Source organism: Acipenser ruthenus, chromosome 24 (genome assembly GCF_902713425.1).
Source record: "Acipenser ruthenus chromosome 24, fAciRut3.2 maternal haplotype, whole genome shotgun sequence".
In the NCBI taxonomy this organism is placed as follows: domain Eukaryota; kingdom Metazoa; phylum Chordata; class Actinopteri; order Acipenseriformes; family Acipenseridae; genus Acipenser; species Acipenser ruthenus.
Genome location: NC_081212.1, coordinates 10,652,364 through 10,667,674, shown reverse-complemented (window position 1 = coordinate 10,667,674; position 15,311 = coordinate 10,652,364). Strand labels below are relative to the sequence as shown.

Here is a 15,311-nt window from a genome sequence, read left to right as displayed (position 1 = left end):
TTTGGGGGCGAGCAGTACTCATCGAATTTCTTGATAACCTCATTGAGTGTGTTTCTGTTGTCCTCATTTGCAAATACAAACGTATTATACACTTCGATGGCTTGTGAACCTGCTATAGTTAGCAGCAACGCTATTTTTCTCGCGTCAGGTTTCGACTCCAATCCAATAGCCGAAATGTACAGCATAAAATGCTGCTTGAAAGCTCTTCAATTACTGTTGACATTTCCCGTAAGTTTCAATCCTTCAGGCGGCTTCAAAGTATCCATGACCAATGTATAAAAACTACTTCTGGTACCATGTTATGTTCACTAATGTTTCAATAATGAAATCTAATGGTTATTAATGAACAGCTAGCTTGTGCTAGTCCTTTATTGACATGCTTTTTTTAAGTTCCTATCAAAAACTTCCTGTATCCTGGAAAACTACCTCATAACTTACTCTCAAATCTAGTACTGACACCTTGTGGTCATGATATGCAACTGCATATCATTACACCGTGTTTTGTAAAATGAAAGATGATGCGTTGTTAGGTTGCACATTCCGAATGCGTGCTAACTGCATAGTAATATAATTGACACAACAGGAGAAACGGCCCCTAACCTTGCAAATACACTATGAGAAAAAAGATCAACTCAAATATTGTGCCCAATCAGTAGAATACAAAACCAAACCCAGAATGTCAAAGCGTCAACATTTGTTCTGTTCTTTCAACTACATGATAGCAGACTCTGTGAGACTGTCAAAAATTGCCAGCGGCGACTATATTTCAAGTCACCACGGCGGGGTATTGGTTAAAGTTTTCAACTAGCAATAATCACGTCTCGGACAAACCTCATGGGCTATGATACTGCCACTGCGCAAAGCTACAGAACTTGGGATAACTAAATGCTACCCCCTACAGCAAAGACATTTGACTTACCGGTGGGCAAGTTTCTGCTCTATAATACAGTACAGTTAAATGAACCCTCAAACGTAGAGGTTTATATTAGCGACACTGCAGCCTCACAATGCAACAGAGTCCATTTTTTAATTCCGTATAGACCGTCATTGCTTTGGTGCACATAGGAGTGATGGGATAGCAAGATGCAAATCTATCTGTCTCGCTCTCTTGCATCTAACATAAGCAAACATTATTTTTTTTATAATGGTCACTAGTTATAAGTTTCCCCATCCTACAATGTGGGGTTTCATTTTTCAATCCTTTTATCTGACAATTCACTGGGAGTGAGCTGGGGTGAAGGATAAGGCAGAAGAAGCAGCAAGGAGCAGTTAGTAGGACAGAATGTGGTCACTGACTGAGGGCGACGATGCCGCACATCCCAGGGGCAGAGGACCCAGCAACCGAAACGGGATAGAAAAGATGGTCACTGACTGAGGGCGACGATGCCGACACATCTCAGGGGCGAAAGGACCCAGCGACCGAAGACCGGATAGAAAAGAGGTCACTGACTGAGGGCGACGATGCCGCACATCCCAGGGGCAGAAGACACAAAAACTGAAAACACATATGAGGGTTATGACTTGGAAAGCCACCCCTCGAGAGGAGATGAGAGAGGTACCAGCATCTGAGGCTTCTGTAAGGGGCGCTCGTAAAACCCCTGATTGGCTGAGACGTCACGCTGCCTGGGATCTGAAAATAAGGACAAAGCATAGAGGTTAGTATAGGACTCAGCACGAATGACCACGTCCTGAAGAGAGGCTGAATAGAACAGAGCCTCGAGTGAGATAAGATGAGCGCAGGAGCTGCGACAGGACAGAGTTTGGTCGGGGGTCCGCTCTGACTCACATGGTGAGAACCCCCCTGAAGGTAAGGGAGGCGGATGCCTAGCCCTGAGGTCGGGGAAGTGAGACTCACTTGCCCCCCAAAGGATGGACCCCCGGCACCTCACGAAAACTCCCACACCATGAGACAAACAAAAGATAGCACATGCCAACGCATAACATAAACAAAAGACCAGAAGGACGAACAGGACAAACAGAGGGAGATTAGTAATTGTTAGTAGGATGTGACTATGTGTATACCTGCCGCTCGGTGGAGAGGAAAAAAACCCTTGAGGCCGATTAGGGGAAAACCTCTGGTGGCTCTGGTGGACAGGTAGCCCCCACTCCGGGCATGCTAGCGATTTTAAAATGGGCTGCAACTTTATGAGAGGAGAATGAATGAATGAAAGAATCCACTGCAGGGCCAACTCCCCACATTCATGATCTGACTGTGATTGATGTTGGCCCTTGCAGCAGAGGGGGCTGTGCCTATAGAAATAGATCCAAGGAGTGGGGTAGAGTAGAGGAGGGAGGCTTGCTCTGGAGTGTGGAGAGGTGGGTTGAGAACCAGTGATGAGTGATGATAGGAGCGAGAGGAATCAATTAACTGAGGGTCCTTTGGGGGGTAGAGGAAGGAGGCTTGCTCTGGAGCGTGGAGAGGTGGGTTGAGAACCAGCGATGAGAGATGATAGGAGCGAGAGGAATCAATGAACTGAGGGTCTAGGGGACAGGGGGGGTTAAGGTTTCTTGCTGGGGAGATACCTTGATGTTGAAAAGAAGGGAAGATAGGGGATTCTACTTGACAGCTGAATGAACTAACCATGCTGAAATTGATCCATCTTGGAGGTACGGCCGAATGATGAAGTAAATTAGAAGCAGAAGAAACTTCGAGTTCTGAGGAGACTGAAGAAGGCTGAGATGCAGAGAGATACCTTGACGTTGAAAAGAATGGGCAGATAGAGTACTCTGCTTGACCGCTGAATGAAGTGACCACGCTGAAATGGATCTGTCTTGGAGGTACACAACTGAATGATGGAGTAAAATTAGAAGTAGAAGAAACTATGGATTCCGAGCTCCTGAGAAGACAGAAGAGGGCTCAGATGCAGATGCTCTCTATAGGTAGATCCTTGTATGGGGCGAAGTGGCGTTTCCGAAGAGTAGAATGAGCAAACAGAGAATGTTCATTGATGTAGACAGGCGGGAAGGTGAGGCAGAAGGGAAGGCTCTTAAGAATCTCACGGAGGGTCAGGCTAACTGCTGGTATGGAGAAAATGGGGTGGGGGGGGGGAGAGAATCCCTACCATAGATGATGAAAGCCAGGATCTGGTTTTGTTTGAAGGAATAGGATGAATCCGATTCTGGGCACAGAAGGCTGAACACACTGATCAAGCTGTAGAATATGAAGCTTCCGAAGAAGGGCGAGGGCTGCAGACATGAAATGCGGAGCAGATTGAAGCAGGTTACTGAGAGTAGGATTCAGTCAAATAGCAGCTGATGAAGCTGGGGAGTCTAGAGGGGGGGGGGGGCAGCAGACCAGCTGACGGAACTTGGATACCGAAAGTAGAGGCCGAAGGGGAGCTGGAACTGAGGGTTGAGGTAGCGGCTGGAACTGAACGAACATTGTAAATTGACTGCTGGGGAAGCTCAGCACCCTTTGTGCTCCATTTTCTGGAAACAAGGGAAGAGAGGAGATGTCGACCATCCTATGTGTTAGTTAATACAGGATCGATCAGCGGTCTGCTACTGTCCTGTCTGCTTGAAATGGAAAAGGTGAACTCACGTTCAGAGATTGGGTTTCACAACTCCAGTCATTCTCCTAGTAGTGGAACTCCTTAACTCATAATCAAGACAGATTTCCAGTCTCATACCACGTCTCTCACCATGCATTAATGCTGTAATATTTGAGAGGATGTGAGGACATCTGAATAGATTGCTGAGAAGGTCGAGCACCACGTATTTTGATTAGATGGGGATTAGCATTAGCCTTGATTGTGGAGTGCTGCCGTGATCTGCATATTGGAGGAAAGCGGAAGCGTTGGAAGCTCTGGAGTAGTGCAGGTACAGATTTAAACTGTAAACTAAAGCAACTTTGCAAGCTATAATAGTGAGTAGATCTGAAGAGGAAGCAGAGATCTGCTGCAGTGAGGAGTAATTAACAGAGAGGACGGGATCTGCTGAACAGTGCAGAGATCTAAAGAAGTAATGATGAAGCGCTGTCAATGATGAGCAGTGGTCTGCTGTAGAAAGAGAGATCTGCTGAAGCAGTGATCTGTAATGGTGAACGGTGGACTGCCATCGGTAGTGTGGTGGTCTGCTGTAGAGCACAGAGATCTGCTGAATGCGGTGGATATTGGTCTTTGAGTGAAAAGTGATTTAGATAAAGCCAGAGATGAAGAATGCATAGAGCTGAGGCCACTGTAGAACCTGAGAGGATGAAGAATGCGTTGCTCTGAGGCTATTGCAAAATTTATTGATTTGGTCGGGAGCAGTCTGAGTGTATTGTCTAATCGCAGGCTAGGAGGACACTTGACTGAAATGATGATAGTTGTAGGACGTGGTTTCCGTTTCTGACTGGCAGCTCACGTTGCTGAAATGGTAACTTGAAGGTTGAATAAAGTGCCTTGGTGAAATTTGTCGGTTTGAAGGAGAGAAGCCAGATGAGGAAGCACGAATCCGGGAACAGGAAGAGGTCACTGGGATGGAAGCCTGGTGCAGGGAAGCTGGAAGTTAATGTGACGGGAGATTCGGAGCATCTCAGAACGCCGACAAGTGCGTGGCTTCATGACCATGTCCTCAAAGGGCGGTGGGGGGGGGCAGGTAGAGTTGAAATTGAAGAATGTCAGTTGATATAGATAGACAAAGGATGAGGCAGGAGGGGAATTCCCGAGAATCCCTCACAGTGATAACTGCGAGAATAGATAGAAAAGCTGTAGTGTCCGAGCTTCGCAGTGATACCAAACTGGTTTAATACATATAGAGAGAGAACTTATGGTATTATACTGCCATCCAGAGGTTATGATTGGAATTAAACCATTGACTTGAGTGAAGTAGGGTAGAATCTATTAAGTTATTACGATTAAATCCTTGTCTGTGTAGAACAACATTTGCTTTAGATTTGAATAATAAATATTCTAGACATGTTTTAGGACAGTTAGTCATGAATATAGATAAGTTAATGAAGTATTTAGATGTCATGGTTCGGCGCGTTGAATTCGTCTCCGCCAGTTGTGAAAGAGCAGCAACAGGAAGCCGGAAGATTGCAGTACCGAGGCACAGAGCACGCAGAGCCTGATGAAGCTGCCTGGTCACCATAGCAACTTAGCACTCCCCGCAGTCACTCAATGAGGGCGTTGCCGTGGTAACCATGGTCTGTGAGGCGCCGGTGGAAAAGTTACAGTACAAAGCATGTTGTGACCAGTCAAGTCACGAGCCGCCACTGGTTGAAATGGAGCTTATAATGGGTTGGATATGTCTTTAAAAGGTTGAACGTAGCTGATGGAGGTCCAGGGCAGGATCTTCTGATGGAACGGTAATTGTGCTGGCTCTGTGGGAGCGGGGGAGGGGCGTCTGATTGCATTGGAAATTAAATAGAGCTAAAGGAAGGCAATCGCAGACAACGGAAATGTCGATGTCTTGTCGAAGGAGCTTGAAAGTTTAACGGAGGACCAGACTTTCTGAAAAAGTTGCAGACAAGTTGAGTAATGAAGCTGCGCCCCGGACGGCTCTGATGCTGAGGTGGAGACCGGGTGGAACAGGAAAGAGTAACGTTGGAGCTCTTGAAGTCGAAAAGAGAAGCTGAATGAAAAGAAAGATCACCTGAGCAGGTAGGACAATTACTGATAATATCTTGGCAGCGATGTGCAGAGAAATGACCTGCAGTGAGCGAGACAACGAAGTTTAGATATTAGCGGTGAAGCACGAAACAACGGCGTCTGAGCGTTTGCTACTAAAACGAAACACTAGACAGAAAAGGTGCAGGAGATCAGGTCTTAAATAGTAAATACATGCTAATTAACGGGAGATTAGAAAATTAAAAGATTAGAAGATTAGAGGCCCCCAGCTCCACGTCCCCTGAACCTGGCAAGCTAACATTTACCTCCACAAGTAAATAAATGAATTCTCATACAGGGAGTTGAACCCTGGTCACCTGGGTGAAAAAACGGGAATCGTAACCACTAGATCATATGGGAAATCACTGCTTCTTGTTTGCTACCCGAAGCCGGCAGAGAAATGTGCAGGTCATTTTTTTACACTGCTGCCATCGAAAGGACAAAACCATGAATTGAACGTGGATTGCTCATTTTAGACCGCTCCAAATGATTTGTTTAATGCAGTGTATTTTTCTTTTGCGATGTTTTGATTACTCCCCCTGTGACTTTCATTCTGATTTGGGCACCCCCTTTCGTGCACGGATTTGAAAAGCATAAACTTTAACTGCAATATTTGTACCTGTGATTCTGTAGGTATAAAAATAAACTGACATCTGTCCAAACTCGGGATATAACCCGGGAAAATTAGATATTCAACCTAATGATCGCCCACCTGAGCTTTCTCGGCATGAATGACATAGTTGATCAAACTCTTCTTTGTTCTACGAGAACCAGCAACATTTTGTGAGACCAGATAGTCATCTTGTTCTGTACAGACCTGCGAATTCATGGAATTTGAAAACATTCCGTATTTTAACATGCATTTTAAGAAGAAGAGTCAGAGTATCAACATTGTCGTTTCTGTGAGTCAAGCAGCAGTCGAAGCCAAAACGTTGCAGAGTGCATTCTCACGCCGTTTAATATACAGTCAGACTTGCATTGACAATGCACCATGCACACTATATACATCGTTCTGGTCTGGGTGGCTGTTTACCTGGGGAGAATAAATACATACAGTGAAAAAATATGCCGTGCTGTGTTTCCACCTGGTTTCGAAACGGGGACCTTTCGCGTGTGAGGCGAACGTGATAACCACTACACTACAGAAACATGTGCCTTAATGAATGATTCGTGTGTTGCGCTCTAAGCATACAGTGCCGATTACCCATTTTGGATCCTGCAGTGCAAGGCAGTCTTCAATTAAAGCCCAGCTGAATGTAACAATATACAAGTGAAAGTTTCCATAGTGTAGTGATTATCACGTTCGCCTAACACGCGAAAGGTCCCCGGTTCGAAACCGCGTGGAAACATGTGCTTGTTCATTTTTTTGTTGCGGTCTCCGCTCTCTGTGAGTCCAGCAGCAGACTGCGTCAAAAAGCTGCACTGAGAATTGATTTGTTTATTTTATTTTATTAATGGGTATTTCATTTGAGAAACAGCTGTATCAGAGTGGCGCAGCGGAAGTGTTCTGAGCCTTATAACCCAGAGGTCGACGGAGCGAAACCGTCTTCTGTTAGCCTTTTTTTCTTCTGTTGGCAAAGTAGTTGTTTTTAAAAGATGAACTCTAGTCAAAAGACATTGTATTATTTTTCCAACTACAGTCTGAATACTAAAATTGCCTTTGAAGAGAAGTTACATAATGTGCATGATATATTTGGCAGTGTCATGAAATCCGCGTGTTCAGATTCCTTACGTACTCTTTTGAATTGATCAGCACACACTTTTATCTCAGAGACGTCATGAGGACAGAGATGTTATTACTCCTAGTGGGATATAGTTCGTGCTCTGGACCCGCAGTATATCCAGATGACTAATATAGAACTCAAGAAATTGACAGACTCATGTATTTAAAGTTTTTTACGAATCGGAGTATGATCAGTATTCGTTCGATTTATTAACGGTTAAATATTGGATAGAGTAGCTACAGGCTACGTCGTATCCCCAGCTGAAAGACACACTGGGCAGTCCAGTGTCTTAACAGATATCAACGTTAACACTTTAATACATGTATATATGTGTTAATCAAGGCCGACAAGCAGGCCAAGAACACGTCACCTAAAGTACCCAATGGTCTATTTCAGCACATTCAACAAAACTCTCTCTTATTTCTAAAACATAGCGTGAGTCCCTTATAGCAATACATGCAATACATGTGAGGTAAAATAATAATAATTGCTTAATGCTTACCCTTTAATATTAATCGTAAAAGGATATGGCTGTCTTCACCAGGCAAATGAAACTGAATTCAATCAGCTCAATTGTGTCGGTTTGCAAAAGATGGACCACCTTGCCCTGTCTGGGATGAGTGTGGTACTCCATTGAAATTACTCTGGAGTTTTATAGGTTTTTCGTCTCATTGGAATACATGGGACGCCTCAATTAAATCCAATCATTAATCAGGTGGGACAGTTCTTATCCATTTTACAAATAATAGTTTTCAAAAGATCCGGACTAACTTTTCAGAATTAATAGGTGTCATGTACTCAATAAATTCAATATCTCATTTCTTGTCTAACTCCAAACCTATGATCTCATTTCTTTGCTTTTGTAACAGGGCGAGCAGCCCTGTACATTGTTTATTTATTTTTAGATCGGGGTCTCCCCCTCTGCCCCTGTGCAGTGTATTTATTTTGTATTATTTTTATTGTATTATATTTATGACGGCGTAGCGCCGTGTTATTGTTTTGTTTATTTTTGAAACGTGTCCTGGCAGAGGCGAGATCGGTGCTCGTCCTCTGCCAGGAGTAATAATTAAAACTCGTGCAGAAGGTGGCCATCTCCCGAATGAATTAAGTGATTTAATTTGTGGCTAATCGGGAGATGGTCACCTGTTATAAAAAGCCTGCAGCTCTCTAGTTCAGGGTGGGTGTTGTAGGTGCGGAGAGAGCGAGACGGAGATTAAAAGCGAAACTAAAAGAAATTAACATAGGAACAGTGAAGGCAATCTGCCCAGCCTGACCTGTGTTTGATTTATTTTGTGTTCGTGATTTGTTTTTGTTTAACCTTTTATTTTGCTTTTTGTTTAAATATTTATTTTTTGTTTGCTTTAAATAAAACAGCGCCCGCGCCACTGCACCATACCTTTTTGTTTTTGGTTGTCCCTTCTTCTGCCATGACGTCAGACCCGCAGCCATTCCTGCCACAGCTTTCCTCCGAGCCCCTCCTTTATCTGAAAAGTTAAGTGAACCAAGGTTCCCAGGATCTTGGTTTATAATATAATATAAAAACACTACTGCATGCAAAACACTAATTTGTATATGTGTTATATATGAGAGATGTTCTTAATATGTGACATCATCTTCTAAGTGATTATATTATGCTAAATTAAAGGTATGTGTTTCTTTTAACTTCATATTGTTTCATCATTTTGTTAATGAGTCAGTTTTGATTCCATATACCATTGTCTAACAGAGTATTTGACAAAAGTTTGTCTCATACAATATTCAAGTCATTTAGTTTCACTAAGTTTAAGTGGTAATAGTTTTCATTACAATTATTTATCCATTAAGAGATGCACTGACCAGGCTCTGACCTGTACCTCTCTGGGAATATGTTACTGCTAGCAGTTTCCACAGTCTCTTGTTTTTTTCCAAGGTCAGAGTCTGTGCAAACACTTTATTAGATATATGACCTGTCCATTAAGCCATGATTTGTGCATATTATTTCAAGACATTTACTTATCAGTACTAAACCACTAACTCCATAAACCTTAACACTACAAGTCTATGAGATTTGCAATTTTGCTGAAGTGGAATGTAAGATGACCCCCTCCTTTCTCTACAGCCCATATGAGGCCCTTTTTCACTGCAGCAGTTTCAAATAACCACATTATAAGGATTCCATCTACCATCATTAGACAATAGTATGATTTCCATTACACGAGAGTAGATGTTAAAACTTCATGCTGATTTGAACTCGGCTCTCGCCAAGATAAGCACCAACTAAGACGTAGCTTTACAGTAAACTAATGTGATCCATATGTGTCTCCATCCATTTACGTTTCCTTCCATATGATGATGTAGATATCCTTCTGTCTGGTGTTAATGGCTGAAGTGTAATGCTGGCTCCAGGGATCAGCTTATTTTGCCTCCCTGGCGCATCAGCACACACAACGGCTGCGATGCTGGCTCCGGGGATCAACCACAGTGCGGCCTCCCCAGCGCATCAGCATGACAACCGTCTGGACTGAGCTAAGTAGGGTACATCTCTGGGGTTTTCAAGTGGGCACCTTCCATCCTCAGTGTTTCGTCGACTAGCCCACGACACCTCAAGAGGGCTCGACGGTGATTCTGGTGTCCCAGCATCACCCCCCTCCATCCCCCACTCAACTCAGCCCAGCTTACTAACCTGTACATCAGCGTTTATTTCTTTCTATTGTGCTTGAGATCACCAGCCAGAATCTTTCCATCTCAACCACAGCCAGTTGCTGCTCCTCTCTGCTGCTTCAGATAAGTTCTTCACTGTGCGACGCAACTCTTGGCCACTGAATCCGACGTCTCTGAGAAACCGGGTTGTAGAGTGTGCCACAAATGCTCGACAACCCACTTCCACTGGGTAAACCCGGACTCTCCATCCTCGCTGTTCCGCTTCAGTGGCTAGTTGAGCATACCGCAGTTTCTTCCTCTCATACGCCTCATCTACAGCATCCTCCCATGGCACTGTTAGCTCTACCAGGTGAACAAGGCGTGCTGATCCAGACCACAAGACAATATCTTGTCGAAGGTTAGTGGTGGCAATCTCAGGTGGAAAAATAAGCCGTTGACCAACATCTGCCAGCATTTTCCAGTCTCTAGCAGCTTCCAGTTGTCCTGGGCGAGGATTGGTTTTAACACCTTTTCTTGGTGGTTGCTCTCCTGGGCGGAGGAATGTTGTCTTTTGTGTGTAATGTTTTGATGGAACAGGTGGCAACTTATTGGTCATGTTACTCTTGTCTTCCAATGCTAAGGCCAAACATCGCAGCACCTGGTCATGGCGCCAAGTAAACCGTCCTTGGCTAAGAGCCACCTTACATCCTGTCAAAATGTGCCTTAATGTTGCAGGTGATGAACACAAAGGACATGAGGGATCCTCTCCTACCCAGAGGTTTAGGTTCTGTGGTGATGGGAGAACATCATATGTTGACCTGATGAGGAAAATGATCCTGCTCTGTTCCATTGACCATAGGTCTTGCCAGCCAATCTTGCGTTGTTCCACACTCTCCCATCTCATCCATTCTCCCTGCTTGGCCTGGGAAATGGCCTTTATACACCTCATCCTCTCCTCCTGCTTTTGCACCTCATTGACTACCAGCTTCCTCCTTTGAGCTGGGGCTGCCTTGTGCCATGTATGAGGAGCTGAATTGAAACCAAGACCCCCTCTTCCATGCTGAACTTGCCCCATGATATCACCAATTCGAAGGGCAGCCTTTGCATCTTCCACAGCTTTCTTTGCCGCCCACTTTCTTCCAGTTTTCAACACAGGTGCTGCCTCCCTTACGCATTTGTCGCGTGACTCTACTAATGTCATTTCCAGTCTGACCTTGGCGCACTTAAACTCCTCGGTTAGAGCAGAGACTGGTAGCTGCAGTATTCCTTTACCATAAAGTCCCACTCTGCTGAGGCAGCGTGGAACTCCCAACCATTTCCTGATGTATGAACTGATTAAAGCTTCCAGCTTCTCTACTGTTGTCAAAGAAACCTCGTACACAGTCAGTGGCCACAGCAACCTCGGCAGTAGACCAAACTGAAAGCACCAGAGTTTTAGTTTACCTGGTAGAGCGCAGCTGTCTATGCTCTTCAACCCTTCCACTGCTTGTTGTCTAACTTCTCCCACACGAACTGTGTCCTTTAGATCCCCGTCGTACCATCTCCCAAGACTCTTCACTGGCTTCTCAGACACTGTTGGTATTGCCTCACCATTAATGAAGAATGTTTTATCTACTACTTTGCCTTTAATTATAGAGATTTTCCTTGATTTAGTGGGCTTGAATTGCATTCGTGCCCATTCAATGTTATTGGTTAATTTGCCCAATAATCGATTAGTGCAGGCTACTGTTGTAGTCATGGTTGTCATGTCATCCATGTATGCTCGAATTGGTGGTAGTCGCATTCCAGAAGCCAAGCGCTCTCCTCCTACTACCCATTTTGATGCCCTAATGACTACTTCCATTGCCATGGTAAAAGCCAGTGGAGAAATGGTGCATCCTGCCATTATTCCAACCTCTAGGCATTGCCATGTTGTGCTGAATTCTGAAGTTGAAAAACTGAATTGCAAATCTCCAAAGTAGGCTTTCACTAAATTTGTTATTGTCATCGGTACACTGAAAAAATCAAATGCTGCCCAAAGTAGTTCATGTGGCACTGAACCATATGCATTAGCCAAATCCAGGAATATCACATGGAGCTCCTTCCTCTCCTTTTTAGCTGATTGAATTTGTTGCCAGATCACATTGTTCTAAGTTCTAAGCAACCTGGGAAACCTGGAATGCCTGCTTTTTGTATTGAAGTGTCAATGAAGCAGTTCTTTAATAGGTAAGCTGACAATCTCTGAGCAATAATGCTGAAGAAAATCTTGCCTTCTATGTTTAATAGGGAAATGGGAAGAAACTGACTGATAGAATCTTTTTCTTTAGGTATAAAGACTCCACCTGCTCGGCGCCATGCTCTTGGTACAACCTGTTTTTCCCATGCCACTTTCATCAATTTCCACAGAATTCATATAACTCCTGAAGCACTCTTGTACACTCTGTACGGAACTCCATTAGGCCCTGGAGATGATGAAGCCCTTGCTTTTTTCACAGCTTGCTCTACTTCTTTCCACTTAGGTGCACAGTCCTCCATTTGGTATTCTGGTGGATTGATAGGTGGGATGTCTGAAGGAACTGACATAGGCTCCTGCCTTTTTGAATCTGTATGTGTTTCCTCCAAATATCTCTCCAGCTCAACCTTAGATGCTTTTAGTGTGCCATTCTTCTCACTGGTGAATAACTTCTTTACAAATTTGAATGGGTCTTTATAAAAGTTAGCTCACGCACGCTCCTTCTTTTTGTAGCGTTTCCGTAGGCGCTCAGCTCTGCGCAATGTTGCAAGCTTATCTTTTATGACCCTTTGTAAGAAATTGAGTCCCTCCTTCTGACTTTGTTCTGCTCTTTTCAATTGGTTCCTCAGCTGTCTCCTTTCTCTAACTAAGCGTTCAATCTCCTGCTGCCGTCTAGACTTTCCAGGAATAGTTTGTACTTTTTCCTTCCTTTTTTCAACTCCAAACCTTTCACTTCCATATGCGTAGATGATGTCCCCAAATTTATCCAGCTTCTTTTCAACTGTTCCACTTAATCTTTCCAATGCAACGCAGAGATCTGTGTTTACTGTGTCCCATGCAGTTTTCTCACAAGCTCTTGGCCATTTAACTCCAGGCTTGTGCCCGTTGAGGTTCTTTTCTCTCTTATGCTGGTTTGTCTGATTGGGTTCACAAGGATCATTAGGTTCATCACTAACTGTGTCTATGCAAGTCCTCCTCATGTCTATGACAGGGGTGCTGATATCCTGCGAACTGTGGTTTGCTTCCTGTCGCTGGATTTCATTCGACTGACTTGACTGACTTCGTAAGAAGTACTGATCAATGAGAGGCCCTTGTCCCTTCTCCCTCAAGCATTTCATTCTCCCTTGATGAATCTTCAAACCCCTGACTTGTCGCCTTGCTCCAGCCGCAGACACAAACCTGGAGTTCCATGTCTTTGTTAACTGCATAACAAAGAACTGCAACTGTATAGTGGATTAATAACAAGGTACATTATAGTATACTATTACAAACTTAACACAAAAACATAACACAACACCTTTTAACTTCTATAATTCAATGGATATCATAATGTCTAGAGGTCTTGTTGTTCAATAGAAGGATAAATAAACTGTATCATTCTCCCATTTAATTAAATCGAATACTGCTCCAGGTTTTAATCTTCTTATCACTACAGCAAAGTCGTGAACAAGCAATAATACTTGTCAGTTTTAAATAATATGTTTTCTCATTATAGCAAATACTTCAAACATATTATTAATCTTATGAAATAACTGTTATGACCTATAAACAGTGTCAATTAGCACTGAACCTGTTTCATTATAAGATAATCTTTCAATTAATTTACCTCTGTTTATCAATTGCTATAATATTATTTTGGTGAATCCCTCTTAAGATTTAAATCCAAATATAGGCCAGTATAACTGCATTCAACTAGGCTTGACCCTTCTCTTTGTTCATACAAAATCCAGCTGAGACAGGATTTTTTTCTCAAGACCTCTGGCTTGTTAGTTAATCTTTTGGTCATAAAGAGTCTCTTCTTATCTTGTGTTTTTAGGACATAGATTTGTAGATTAACGTTCACTTTTAGCCGGAATGGTGCTTTTTATCAAGCGTCATGCTTTCTGAAGATAAGATATACTAGTGGTAAATCGTTACTAAGTATTTAATTAAATGTCAAATCCATAACGAGTGGACTGACCTATTTCATGGAGCAAGAGAGCCATCCATTGGTGGTACAAGGATACTCTTTCTTTATTCCTCTTCTAACACTTAATTTTTTATATTACAATACATTCCATATTTGAAATTGCCTCGTCCATGTCCTGCATATCCCCACGTTTCCAGCAGGATTCAACTTCTGTGCCGGGTTCAGCTCTGGTTGGTTCCGCGAAAACGACAACAGGCCCCTTTATCCAAAGTTTAGCATCACAGGTGTGAGACGCCATCTTCCTCACTTCGTACCTACAAGATACTTGGACACGTTTAGCTGGGACACATTCTACACATTCCAATTTACCTAGATGTGCCCATTTCACTAAATAATCTCCTTCACAATTTATGCATTCAATCCTCTTAATATCCTTTGGATCTACATTTAGATGAGAGAAAGAAATTCCTTCAGAATCATTACATTCAAACAAGATTCTACAGTGTTTAGCTAAATGACTACCAGCTGGACAAAGTTTAGGCCCAGTCACTGATGACTTGCTTTGGCACATATTACATGCACATATAACAAGAGGATTATGTTTCAATTTGTGTGTCAGGGTTAATTCTGCACCATGTACAATAGTTCTGGATCTGTACACATTTCCTTCTGTTCGCACAAAGTCACTTTGCGAGAATACAGAGGTAGGCCAAAACTCACTGTTATTCATATTTTCTGATATCCAATTACTGTTCTTTTCCACATCATCAGTAGCAAACTTAACATAACTGAATCTGATTCATTTGATGAACCATTTACTGTAGCTTACTGAGATCCTCCATGCAATGGAGTCTAATGTTTTACTATATGGAATAACTAGTTCAGCGTCACCTGCGACATTTCCCCCTCTTGGTTCCTCAGATGAATCAGATTCAAACCAAGACTCTGAGTCCTCATAAAGGCCACAAATAGAGGAAAGCTGAGGTGCAGTATAACAGTATTGTTTACATGAGTTATAAAAGTCCTCATTAGTTTACTTACATTTTTCAAATATTAACACGTTTCCAAAATCCTCACTGCTTTATGAAATGGATATTTATCATTCCCCACATACAGGAGTTACACAAATATATTTCTTTCTATACCATAAGGTCTGCTGGAAAGGTATTTAAAGATTATCCTGTATAAATGAATCCCCATTAATTACTATGACATAAAGAACATGTTCAGCAAATTTCAATGCCCATGCTATGGGT

General features: G+C 43.0%; 3 non-coding genes across 3 annotated transcripts; 1 reads left to right on the top strand and 2 right to left on the bottom strand.

The window, feature by feature from the left end:
* Positions 1–725: 725 nt before the first annotated feature.
* Positions 726–865, bottom strand: LOC117968778 (U4 spliceosomal RNA). The gene has a single exon (XR_004548514.3). It is a non-coding gene; the product is annotated as a U4 spliceosomal RNA (small nuclear RNA).
* A 5,802-nt stretch (positions 866–6,667) lies between these two features.
* Positions 6,668–6,740, bottom strand: trnav-cac (transfer RNA valine (anticodon CAC)). Its single transcript has one exon. It is a non-coding gene; the product is annotated as a tRNA-Val (tRNA).
* A 127-nt stretch (positions 6,741–6,867) lies between these two features.
* Positions 6,868–6,940, top strand: trnav-aac (transfer RNA valine (anticodon AAC)). Its single transcript has one exon. It is a non-coding gene; the product is annotated as a tRNA-Val (tRNA).
* Positions 6,941–15,311: the final 8,371 nt, after the last annotated feature.